This window comes from Acyrthosiphon pisum, chromosome X, assembly GCF_005508785.2.
Source record: "Acyrthosiphon pisum isolate AL4f chromosome X, pea_aphid_22Mar2018_4r6ur, whole genome shotgun sequence".
NCBI classification, from domain to species: Eukaryota; Metazoa; Arthropoda; class Insecta; order Hemiptera; family Aphididae; genus Acyrthosiphon; species Acyrthosiphon pisum.
This window is the reverse complement of record NC_042493.1, coordinates 70,149,199-70,163,294: the sequence shown is the minus strand read 5'-3', so window position 1 is coordinate 70,163,294 and position 14,096 is coordinate 70,149,199.

Genomic DNA, 14,096 nt, shown 5'->3' with positions numbered 1-14,096 from the left:
ATAAATAATATTATGATACTATAATAATATAAGTTATATCCTCAGTAGCTAGCTCACATGTGCACCCTATAATGTTTTATTTGCTATATTTAAAGCATATTAACTCATAAATCAATAAAAAGAAAAATCTTGTTTTAAATTTTTAATATTTGATACGCTCTTAAGACTACTATTGAAATCCAAACTCCCAATCCGATACATTTACCAGGTACGAGTCAATAATTCGACCACGGTTTATTAAATTAAGGGGTTCTCCAAAACCATTGACTTAACTATTTTTTTTTTTTTAATTAGGTAAATATATATAAGGAATAACCACATAACCATGCATATTTAGATGTAATTTTGAAAATATTTTAGCTATTATATTTCTCAAGTATATATATAAATTTGAAATTGTTTATTTTAACATGGAAATGCAATACAAAGACATACTTAAGGTTTTTCAATTACTTTTATAGCAATTAAAAAATATCAAACATACACAGACACAGTTTTTTTGTAGACACTTGGAATTCAAATTATGTTGGTAGGCATTGACTTATAAATTAATAGCAATATTGAAATAGCCAATAAATTCAGTATTTGGCAAGTTCCTTATAAAAAGGAATTCGTTCTGTTCCTCATTCTTTTTTAAAATAAAAAAATTCGTTCCTTTGAAAAATTAACGATTTTCTTTTTTAGTTCCAAATAAAATAAAAATACTTACTTAATCATTAATTTTTTTTTTTCGTGTGCATATTTTTTTAATTTTTGATTACAAGTAGGTACCTACATATTTCATAATTCTATTTTGAGATTTTCTTCAAAATTAAATTGTTGGCCGACTCTCTTATCTTTGATTGTTATAAATAATTATATTTTATACAAGACAGTACCTACTCATTTCTATATAAATTATAACTTATAACTTATGAGAAATATCAATAAAGTGACTAATGACTAACGACTATAACGTCGATACTCGATAACGATCACTAATTATTGGCAATTATTACATTATACACATTAAAAAAAATATATCTTAATTTCAATTATTTACATATCTGTGTAAATTATTGGAACTAGAAAGAAACGAAAAATTTTGTTATTTTTCCTTTTATCAAAAGGAATTCATTCTAGAAATCCGTTCCTTATGGAATTCGTTCCTTCCAAACTCTGCCATTAATAATATATGATTTAATATTATAATAGTTAGAAATACAATATAATATTATACAAAATGTGCGTAGTATAGATCATGTACAAGTACAACTAAAATAAAAATAAATTTATAATAGTTAAATAGTTAAATTATGAAATACCTATCCTTAGATATGGAGGCTGACATGCAGCCTTTGAGTCTCAAAATCTTTTTTCGTATACAATGATTTATCAATGAATTCAAATTTCAAACTGCCATTAAACTTATCTTCAGTAAAAGTGCATAATGTGTGTTTAATCGTTTTCACTTTGTTCTGCGGGTACTCGGACAAACTGAATAATTTTTTACATTCTTCAAATTTTTATTTTACTATTAAAATACTTTTATTTTATTTTTTCTTTGTTTTTAAAAGTGCATGTGTAAACTTCAGTAAAATTTTATAAAAGCAATAAATATTTTGAGATATGACCTTATATTGCATTGATTATTTTATTAACTAACTATTTATACTTTTCTAATAATGAATAATTACTGATGAAAATAATATAATTATTTATTATTATTTTATTTCTTAATTTCATACATAATAATATAATATTATTAGATATATTCTGAGTGAGCGATGAAGACATTAATTTTACAATAATAATGTGTGATGATTTTTTTTTTGTGTGTGTATCTAACGATTAATGGTTGAAATAAGCCGCTTATTATTGCAAACGAAGAAGACCAACATTGATCAAATGTCACAATTTACTAAAATATGTTAACAACAACATTTTACGTAACATAATTTGCATAATTCACGCTGTATTTAGATGTGGTTTTAATGTCATTTAAGTGGATTTCAATGAACAAAAATAACATATTATTATTTAATTGGATGATTAAATATCTTATATTGGTAATATGATTTTCTAGGAAAAAAACTTTCTTTATTAACTTATATTAAATAGTTATTTAGATTTTTGACACACGAAATAAAATGTTTAGTAGGTAGGTACTTAAGTACCTACAACATTTTTAATGTTATTTATGTGAATATATACATATTATAAGTCCATATGGCCCATATAGCCTTCGGTAGGTTGTAGTTACATACAAACTAGTATACATATACATATTATACATTATACATAAAATATACATGTTGACATTAAGTCATAAGAGTAATACATTTTTTTGGTTAGTAAAAAAAAAATAGTAGGTAATTAAAACTGCAGTTCAACTAACATGTAATTATTAACTTTTCATAAATTACCATATTAGTTATTTAAATATTAAATTGTCTATAAATATTGTAAAGACACATATTAATATTTAAATATAATCAATCTTAAAATACGTATAGGTAATATATTAAAATTGATTAACCAGATAACAAAATAGTCTAATTTAAAAAAAAATTGCACTTGACCCTTCTGAAATAATTAACTTTGGAAATATACAATTTCAGGTATCTATACTATACTGGGCGTAACACGAAAACGTAGTTTTTAAATTTTACCTGATAAAGATACAACACGATTGCGCACAACAAATATTTTATTTTATGGGTTTTTAGAGAACTTCTCAATTTATTGTCCTATAATGATTTATTGGAAGACCAGCGAAAAATTTGAATGATCAATAACTAGAATAGACAATATTTTAATTGGCAATATTTGAAAAGATGCTTGTTAAAACTCGTTTCATTTGAATCTTCATTGTTGTATTCTACTTAATATACAAAACACAAAAGTTTGAATCTTTATTTGTGCCTATATGATGACAATTGTCAATTATATTCAATGCATATTTAAACAAATTGCCAATTCAAACTTTGTCGATTCACGGCTATGTAAACAAAATGTGTATTGCTTACTACCAATATTATTTCAACATAGTGTAATTTTTAGAGCATGACAATAATATTTCAACAAATAACATTTTAAACTTTGACATTTAATTACAATGCATCTCGTTTAAAAAATATGTGATTCAAAAAATGATGAATCAATGCTGTATTTTTCAAACTTTTACTATACGTCCCATAAACATTGCTAAATCAGCTAAACAATAATAATAACATCACTACATATGCATAATAATATAAAATTAATATTCTTCTAATAATAACATAAGCTAAGTTCATAAAATTCCCAACTTTCCCAATGTTAGTAAATTTTTAGTTAGGTACCTACATAATAATATACGCAATCGTGTATTCGTTTTGGGTTTTATCAAATATAAAAAAGGTAAAATAATGCACAATCATGTTGTTTTTTCAGGTAAAAATGTAAAAAGTGTAAAAATCGTATTGCATTGACTCGGGGGTTGGGGCTGTAGACCTCCCCTTTACAACATAGACAATTAAATATAAATGTAGTTATACAAATTTTTAAAGATACCAAATAATTTAAAAGCATACATTTACCCCTTCCCAGAATATTAAATTCCTGTCTACGGCACTCACCGACCACATTATGTGAGTACCTATATTAAATATTAACCAGATCCTATACCTATTATATCCTGCTTATTAAAAAAAACACCAAAAAATAAATTTCATAATATTATTGTATAATAACAAAACTGTTCAAATTCTCCAAAACTTGGATAAGTTAACCAGTAGGTTTATAGTAATAAAATATGAATTTTAAACATATACTTATAGGTAGGTATGTAATTATATTATACCTACAAGTATAAGTAATATTTATATTATAATAAGGCTGTCATTGATTAATATATATATAATACAATAAATATCGATTAGGTACCTATATTATCATGCCTCGTCGGAGTACCTATATATAGTATAGTAATAAGTAATAACTAATAGGTACAATAATGTTCTGCTATAGGTAATATATTCAGTTATTCATATCATTATACGGGAATCGCGTGAATCATGTTTTTTAATTTATTATTTCATATTTCTATGTATACAAATAATATTATTAATCGTACATTTTACATGGCAATAAACGACATCTAATAATTTGGTATTTTTGGTATTTTTTACAAAATTAATAAAAATGTTAATGTTACAACGTTTTTCGATATATATTTTTTTTATCGAATATTTTTTCCGTGATTTATAAATACATAAGTCCATTATTCAAAGATGGACATTAACTAGTTAAAAGGTTAATTTTTTTTTAACTTTTTAACTTAACTATTTAGTTTATTTTCTGATAAACTTATGAACTTAACTAGTTTAATTTACAATTGAAATAATTTAGCTTTTCTCAGTAGATTAAAAAAAAAAATTTAAAAATATTTTGAAATTTTTCGTTTATACGTACATATTACTATATCAATATAAAATAAAAATAATCCAATAAAAAAACACAAACATTTCTGTTATTTTTCTTGATAACATAATTTTGTGTATATTAATATATTTTATCAAGTTGTAAATTATATATTATGCAAGTTGCAATTATAAATGTTTTTAATAAAATTAATAATTTTAAATTACAAATTGACAATTGTTATGTTTTAATGTTATAATATAACTTATAATATATTATGAAGGTCAAGTACTCATCTTCATGTATTATGACATTCAATCGCTATACAATATAAAAAAAAATTATTTGTTAAATTTGATATGAGTATAGTTTAAATTACATAGTAAATAATAGTAGGTAAAGTAAAAGTAAAAGGGTATATACAGTGTACATTATGATAAAAGTTCAATAAAATTGTTTTTTATAATTTATAAATTAGAAACTAGAAACCCAAATTCACTCTTTATGTGATTTACATACTAATTTAAAAAAAAATTGATTAACTTTTTTTAAACTGAGTTAAGTTAATATTTTTTTCTATATATTAACTTATATTTTATCGAGTTAAATTTATAATTTGTTAACTGTTAACTTTTAACTTTTAACTTATCTATCTTGTGTCCTCTTAACTTAACTTGAGTTAATTATTTTCATTGCCCACCTTTGCCATTATTACACATTTGCACACGCTAATTTACTGATTTATTTATAAAATTCATACAAATTTACTGCGGAACCTAGGTACCCACTTTGGCCTCTGATATTAAATCTTGTTCGCTGCACATGATAATATTCTATACTGATAAAATTGACATAGGTAGGTAATATACACAAATAATATATCATTATTTTATTCAGCATTATAAACTAGACTACTATACCTACATATAATATAAGAACTAATTTTATTTTTGCTAGTTGAAAATTGAAATTGTAAATAGGTAGGTACATAACAAATACCAAAATATTTAGTATAGGTATTACCTACATTACGTTCGAATTTTTCAAAATTTTTAAATTAGTAGGTATCATTTTAAAATTGTAATAATATTACCATCTATAAATATATAATATTATACTATATAGGTACCTATTATATAAAAATATTGAGGATTTCATAATACGTAATACCAACGTGTATCATTAGGTACTTCTACTTATAAACATAAAACATGTTATGCAAATTTATCAGTAGGTAACCTATAATTGTATAACAACTCTTGAATAGGTATAGATAGGTATATAATAATTGGTTTGATTTAATCTTTAAATTATTCTGCATTTGAAGGTACATTAATAACAATTTGGCTAGTAAATTTAAAAACCGTAATAGAAAAAAATTAGTAATTATTAATTACTAATTTGTAGTATACTCCTAAGTATATTAATTACTAATTAATATACTTAGGAGTTAGGAACACAAATACACCATTATGTTTTCGTTAACATGAAAATATTTGAAAATGACTTTAATAATTTTAACGAACATCGACGTGAACAACGAGATGGAAAGAAATAGCTGGTACACTATAGTACCTACCTATCGGAACTTATTATTTATGTCTGCACTTCTAAATTCTAATATAATTAAATTTAATGAAAATATTTCAAAATTTGTCCGTGTTAAAATTGAACAAAAATGTGAATGTTTGGAATTGCCTAAAAATAAATATATAATTTTAATATATTCATTTATTTTTCTTATTATTTAATTGTGATGAATATTTTGCTTTGTGACCAATTAAGATCAAACCAAATGTCCCAATCAGGTAGTGTACAAAAATAGCTTAAAAATATTGAAAATCGTGACTATAATACATAACGATAACTTGTACTTATCTTAAGAATATATCGACCAGCTTAAAATGTTTTAACGTGAGATATTTAATGTTGTGTATTGTATTATATTATATTATAATGAAAGATATAATAAGAAATATTGGAGTTATCAATCACATCGACTGATGAAAATATGCAATGATCATTGGTACCTAATGGCTAATTGGTAAATACCTATATACCTACCGCCCTACCTAATACAATGCTCTCGTAATAACTACTTCCGTAATTTGCGTGATATTACTTATCACTGGGAAATTGCGGTGTAGACCATTCAGATTTGGTTCATTATTTACATTAAAAAGAGGATATTTGAATATTAAACGAGTTTAATTAGTTACATTAGTAAGTAATATAACGTGCCTACCTATATACTAAAATACTGAACGAAATAATATTTTACTTGGTTAATTTTAAATATAAATGTCAGCCATTTGCGGTGAATAGCAATTAAAGTCGTATTGAATCAAATCATATTATATTAAAATCATGAAAAAAATCTAATTATATTTGGTAGGTGCCTATCCAACAATTCAAGTATACAACTCGAGCATATATTATATATTTATATACCCATTTACATATTTTAATTATTAAATTGTACTATTAATTAATAACTATATTATGTCATGTTACTATTTTAGTGTCTTAATTATTATCTTAGATTCATAGATTCAAGGATCTATGTAAATTTAAATTTTAAATAATTTATTTTTGAAACAAATGAAACTTATTACGTATATCGTATATATATATATATATTTACATGCATGGATACGTCATGATTAATTCCATTGGTAAATAATAATAATAATATACATTATATAATGATCATTGATAATATTATTTATTAATGAAAATCCAGCATAATTATAATTCGGTAGGGGAAGGTGGGGTAGAACCGTACTATTAACTTTTAAGCGTTGTAGAACTTACAACATTTTAAGAATTTGAAATTGGATTGCGTAACTATATTACAAATATTGTTAATATTTAAGCATTTTTAAATAAATCTTAACGTGAAATCAAAAAAAAATCCAAATTTTGAAAATACTTAAATATACCATTTTGCCCCATACGTGGAGTAAAACTGTATTAGTCTTGGGACAAAACCGTATAGATGGTTTTATGATCTAAAATAGTAGTTATGGGTGGAAATAATCAATCAAAACAGGGAGGGGGGAGTTATCACTTCGTGGTCTGGTAAAGGGGGAGTTGGATGAATTCATGCCTAAGCTGTAGCTTACATACAACGGCGGGGACAACAATTAAATAACATACCAGGTGACCTAACCAACTGCCCTTAAGGGGCATACTCCTCTCAATACCAAATAGTGTTTCGGTATATTACCGATTCCAGTATAGGGTTTCAAAGTAATGGTAATTAAGTAAAAAGTCTAAACAATATATTTCCAAATTATATTATCAAGTAATCTGAACTTGCTATTTCGTAATTTGACAACAATTTTTTTAGATCAAACAAAATGAAATATAATAATTTTGAATAATAATATTTAATATCATAATATTTCATGACAATAGGAATTTGAGCGAGAATTTCTTAAAAATGAATTTAGTAATAGTTTATAGTTATCGATAATAATAATATAGTCATGGATAAATAAACATGAATAACTTTTTATCTATACTTGACTCAATGTTCAGAAAACCTTATCATACGGTTTTGCCTCTCGTACGGAAAAACCCCGCCTTCCCCTACCTACTGTTACTGTATGCTCCAACTTAGGTAGGTACTTAATTGTAAGTATTATAATTAGTGTATTATAATATATAAAAAAAATGCATATTATTAATTATTACGATGAAATAAGACGTTCAAATCTTCAGTATTAATTAACTCGAAGTTTTGTATTTCAATATTTGTGTGTAACCTTCATTCGTTTACTTTTCAACTGCGGGCGTAGCAGCCTATACACGCAGGTGCAATATATTCCACTTACTTATATGGCATTTTATAATTTACTGCAGTATTATACGAAATTATAGACGGACAATCCCTACTTATCCGTTTAAATACCATGTTTTCGTCCTAAAAATTATACAGATAAATACGATAATATTAATGCATACGTTATAATATTATATGGATAGGTATTATTGCGGACGATATTAATAATAAAATCGCATAGATTACAATTGTCTGACAGGTTGAAGATCAAGGAACAAACATAAATTGAATAGGTGCCTACATATTATATGTGTAATATTAATTAAGGGTAATGTTGTATGCAATAAACAAAAATCGCTATAGGTACATAAGGTGACAGGTGTAGGTATCTCGATAGGATTCGCAAATATTGCTAATTTAAATTATTATTTACACTGTCAAGTTCTCTAGTATATACTAGATATATAGTTAATTACCTAATTCAACTTTACAGTTCCTCATATTTCAATTTAACTATTAGTAAATTAATAAATGTCAATCGGGGTTACCCGTGGCTCAAATTTTGAGCTTGAAAACAAATATATATTTTTAGAGAATTTTATCATTTCATAAAAAAATACAAACGTGTCTTAACATAAAATAATTATTTCTATAATAATATTATATCAAAATTAAATATAGATATTGCATAGGTACCTATATATTATATAAGGGATAATAATATAAAGGAATTATACCTATGGAATCTAAAATTGTAAATTAATATGCATTTAATTTTTCTAAAATATCCTAAAATATACAGCAAAGTATAATAAAATATATAGGTATAGGTATTGCATTCACCAATGTTTTCTGAACTATCATATTAGAGAATGCAACAAATCAAAAATCCATTTCCTACAAAACCAAAAAAAGCCAATATAGAATTCAAATATAATGTTTCCCAAATTAAAATCGGGCTTTCTGTACTGGGAGAATTTTTATTTCGTTTTTTCAGAATTTGATAGCCACAGGACTATACTGTTCCTGTATAACAGGAGTGAAAACTTTTTTGATCTCAAAGTATTAACCCAGATCCTATTAACCTATAATATCCTACACGCTACCCTACAATATTAACCCATTAGCGCTGGAATTTTTTTATTTACAATTTTAAACAACATTTTGTTGAAAACATAATATGTTATATCTTAAAAATTATTGTTAAAAATCTATGTTGCCATATAGCAAGGCAAGGCGTTAATGGGTTAATGGTTTATTAGTAAAAAAAAAACCAAAAAATAAAATTCATAATATAATTGTAATACCAAAACAGAACAAATTCTCCAAAACTTGGATAAGTTAACCTACTATAAAATATGAATTTTTAACATATACCTATAGGTAGGTATATAATTATATTATACCTACAAGTATAAGTAATATTTATATTATAAAAAGGCTGTCATAGTGTCATTGATTAATATATATATAATTAAATAAATATCGTTAGGTGCCTATATTATCGATGCCTCGACGGAGTACCTATATAGTAATAAGTAATAACTAATAGGTATAGTTTATTATAGTTATGTTCTACTATAGGTAATATATTCAGTTATTCATATCATTATACGAGAATCGTGAATCATGTTTTGAAATTAATATTTAATATTTGTATGTATACAAATAATATTATTAATTTTACATTTTGCATGGCAATAAAAAACATCTAATCATTTGGTATTTTTGGTATTTTTTATAAAATTAATAAAAAATATTATGTTAATGTTAACAACGTTTACGGATCTACATTTTTTTAATCGAATATTTCTTCCGTGATTTATAAATACACAAGCACATTATTGCACATGCTAATTTACTGATTTATTTAAATATTTCTCAAAATATAGTGACGTGTGACTACGCATTTCCAAGAATCGTAGCTGCAGTTTATCTCTAATTAAATAAACTATAGTGTTCGGTGAACTCAAGCACAGTAATGATCAGTATCACTACACACATCACTCAGTGTCGACCCGGCCATGGCCTATGGATAGTGCTTGAAAATATCATGAAATTTAAAAAAATGAAATATTTCAATTATCATTATTTTTGTAGTTTTGTCTTTTGAAATATTAAATAATTAATCTAAATAAATTAAATACCTCATTAGTCATTGACACACATTTTTTTCTTAGTTTTAATGTATAATAATATAATATTGTATTTTTTTGCTGTACCTATTATTTGATGTAAAAATGTTAAATAAATAAGGAGTAGATAGGTATATTGTATATGTACCATGTGGCATGTACGTGGTAACTTCTATAGTTATATGTTAAAAATCAGATCAGATAGTTTTCTTGATCGGGAATCCTTATGACATGTATAAATGTATTTGTATAATTGTATATAAAAAAAACATAATAAAAATAAAAATATAAAAATGGAATATAAATTTAAAAAAAAACGCTTGGGTATAACGTTTATCATATATGTTATGTTATGAAAATCATTGTTTCTTATTAATGTTAACATGTATTATAATTATATAAAACAAAAAACATAATAAATATTAAAAAGAAACAATAAAAGGAAACCAGTACTTAGGTATATATTATAAAAATCATAGTTTTCTTGCTAACGATTCACATGAAATAATATAAATTATAATTATAATTTATATATAATAAAAATATAAAACAAAATAATATTTAAAAAATAAAAATGAAATAATTAATAAAAATCCAATATTTCACAAAACATTGAAATATTTCACAACTTAGTGAAATATTTCATGAAATATTTTTCATACTTCAAACACTACCTATGGACCTCCGTTCAATTTTTTTTTCAGGGTCTCGTTTTTTATTTGCTTGGCGTGTTCCTGTCTATATAGGCCATATGGAGAAGGGATTCTGCCAAGTATTTATCGAAATATTTGATTGTACGTAATTTTTAGGTGCGATTTTTCCGTACTTCAGAGACCTAGTCCGTTCAGTATCGGGCATTGTGATTTGGGGCCCTTTAAAAAACTGAACCATGGGCCTCTGGTGTGCCAGGCTGACACTAATACACTATACACACAGTCACACAGTATTCCCTTAAAAACGGTCCGCTTTCAACAACTTTATAATTTTATTGTAGTGAAAATATTTTATAGTTTTAAAACAAATTTAACACAAGTAGGTACTTTTTAGTTTTTATGCAAGCCAAATCATATTTGTTACTCTTACTTTTAAATAAATCCATAACATTGCCCATACATTTTTACAACATTTTTCATCAAAGATAAAATCACTGGTTTTATGAAATTTCAATTAGGACCTATTAAGTAATATTACATGGCATACCTATATTGGCATCTATAGCCTTTTACACTACCCTACATTTGTTTAAGCTATAAATATGCCATAGAACTTGTATTTTTCAATACCTATATCGTGCTTAAAGAATCAAAAATATGAAAAATAAAAATAGATCATGTGTATCAATATAAGAGACGTCTTGGACATACGGACATTATTAACCGAATTTTTAGAAGAAAGCCGCAAAAACATATCTACCTACTAATGCATATAATATATAAATCCTAGCTATACGTACCTATATGGGTATACGACATCCGTTCACATCCGTTTCGTAAAATGCCAAAATTGATAGAAATTTTATCCATTTTAGTAAGCTAAACTAAATTTTTTATATATCAAGTAATACATTTTCACGAAACGTGCTCAGAATTTTAGTAGTTGGGAAATTGTTTCTTCATTTATAGGTATACACCGTTACATTAACATAACGTATAACAATATTATACGTGTTAAATGGTTAAAAGAAAAAAAACCAACTTGATACAACTCAATTAACACCAAGCTCAATAATTAAACTTCAACTAAAAACTATTTATTAAAGCACTATTCAACTAAAAAGAACTGATTTTTTTTTTGTGCCATAATATAGAGTTTCAAAAATAATAATTTTAGTGGCTTAAACATTTTTGTTGGACTTTATTATTAATTATCATATGATTCCATGTTGGTTAACCAAATGACATTTAGTATCCAGTTTTAAATTTACCTTGGTGTGTGCCCTTTATTTGAATATGAATTCGGATAAAATTACGTACCTACACATGACTTCTTATGGAGATTCAATACAGACCGTTTTTTAAGGAGTTTAATATAGGCAACTTTCATAATACGTGTCGTTTAAATATGCAGCGGAGCGCTCATCAACGTGTCAATAACTCACTATAATAGGTACATGAATATTAATTTTTTAATTTTTAAATTTTCAATTTAATAATCTAATGTACCATACATATAGTATACCTAAAAATACTAAGTTTGCTCTTAAATTATTTAAACTCAAACTTAAATATTTATAGACACGCTAGTGTACCTAATTATATAATATTATCTATATTACCCCCCTATACAAAACGTCAATGGTTGCATGAACAATCACTTAACAATATTAACAAATAAATCCTGAACTAATGGTCCCTTAACATGATTTAGTAGCCCATTTAATCATGTTCATTAAATTTGATTGAACCATTTATTATTTACCAAATTAATACATTTCTCGTACAACCTGGCATTAAACAAGTATACTTATCCCAGCTAGCGTGCATATTAATTTAATAGTTAGATATTAAAATTGAAAGAAATAATCATGGGCCACTAAATTAGGTATGTTTAAAAGGTACAATTGACTCACAATTGGTGCACCAAATGTTTAGTCATTGTTCATGAAACCCAGCTTAGGATATTTTGAATCGATTGGTACAATTTTTCCGTTTTACAAATTAATTACGTGAGTACCTTTGAATTTAAAAACCTTACATAATGTTTGAAATATTATAAATTGGTTAACTTTAAATCATAAAATGTAAAATAGAAATATTCAATGATATGAAACATATTATACTACTACCAACACAAAGTTTGGCATGTTTATGAACATAACATGAATACATTTTTTAAATCAAAATACTAGATTACAGCATGGATGGGCAAGTTAATGTTATTTTTTAGCTTAGTTAAATAAAGTTAAGTGTTATTTTTTAAATTAAATTGAAAATTAAGATAATAGACATTTTTAATACATAATTTAAGTTTATTCAAATTTATGTTAATATAGAGGAAATGAGTTAAGTTAAAATTGAGTTAATTAAAACACCAAAGTTAAGTTAATAAGTTAAAATTAACTTAACTTCTATCTTATTAACTCGTTAATGCCAAGCCTTGGATTTCAGAAACTAGATTATTATATGGTATTTTCATTTATAAGATATACATACATTTTTGTCAAGCGCAAAGGTTGTTTTGATGAAAAAATGAATGGGTTTATAAGGGTTTATTATTATATTGATTATAATTGATTTTTATTTTATCATTGGATATTACTTATTAAATATCAAATATTAATTAATCGTGTTCAATTAAAATTCTTGATACACTTAAATATAATGAAAAAATAAAACAAACTTATATTTTTACTATTTTAATCATCTACGTCTAAAAGAATTTTTACTATGTTACTAATTAAAAATAATACTGTAATCAATTAATTTAACGATAAAATGAAAAAAAATTGAATATAAAACAGCATAAAACCTCACACCTAACTAGTTTCAAAACTAATTAGTAACTAAAAATATTCACAAGCTACGATAAAAAATATTTTTGTTTAAATATATTTAAATGATGAGAAAAAAATGCAATCATATTGTTTATTTGTATACATGTTTTATGTATTTGAACAGATTAAAAACACAATTAATGGTATATTTTCCAAAGTATAATATTAATAACTTAGTCTTAAGCAAAATAAAACACAATACTGCAACGCTTAGGTAAAATAAATAATTAATGATATTAGTGATCTATGATTATAAGATAATACATTCATTAAAAAAAAAAAAAAAACAAAGAGAAGA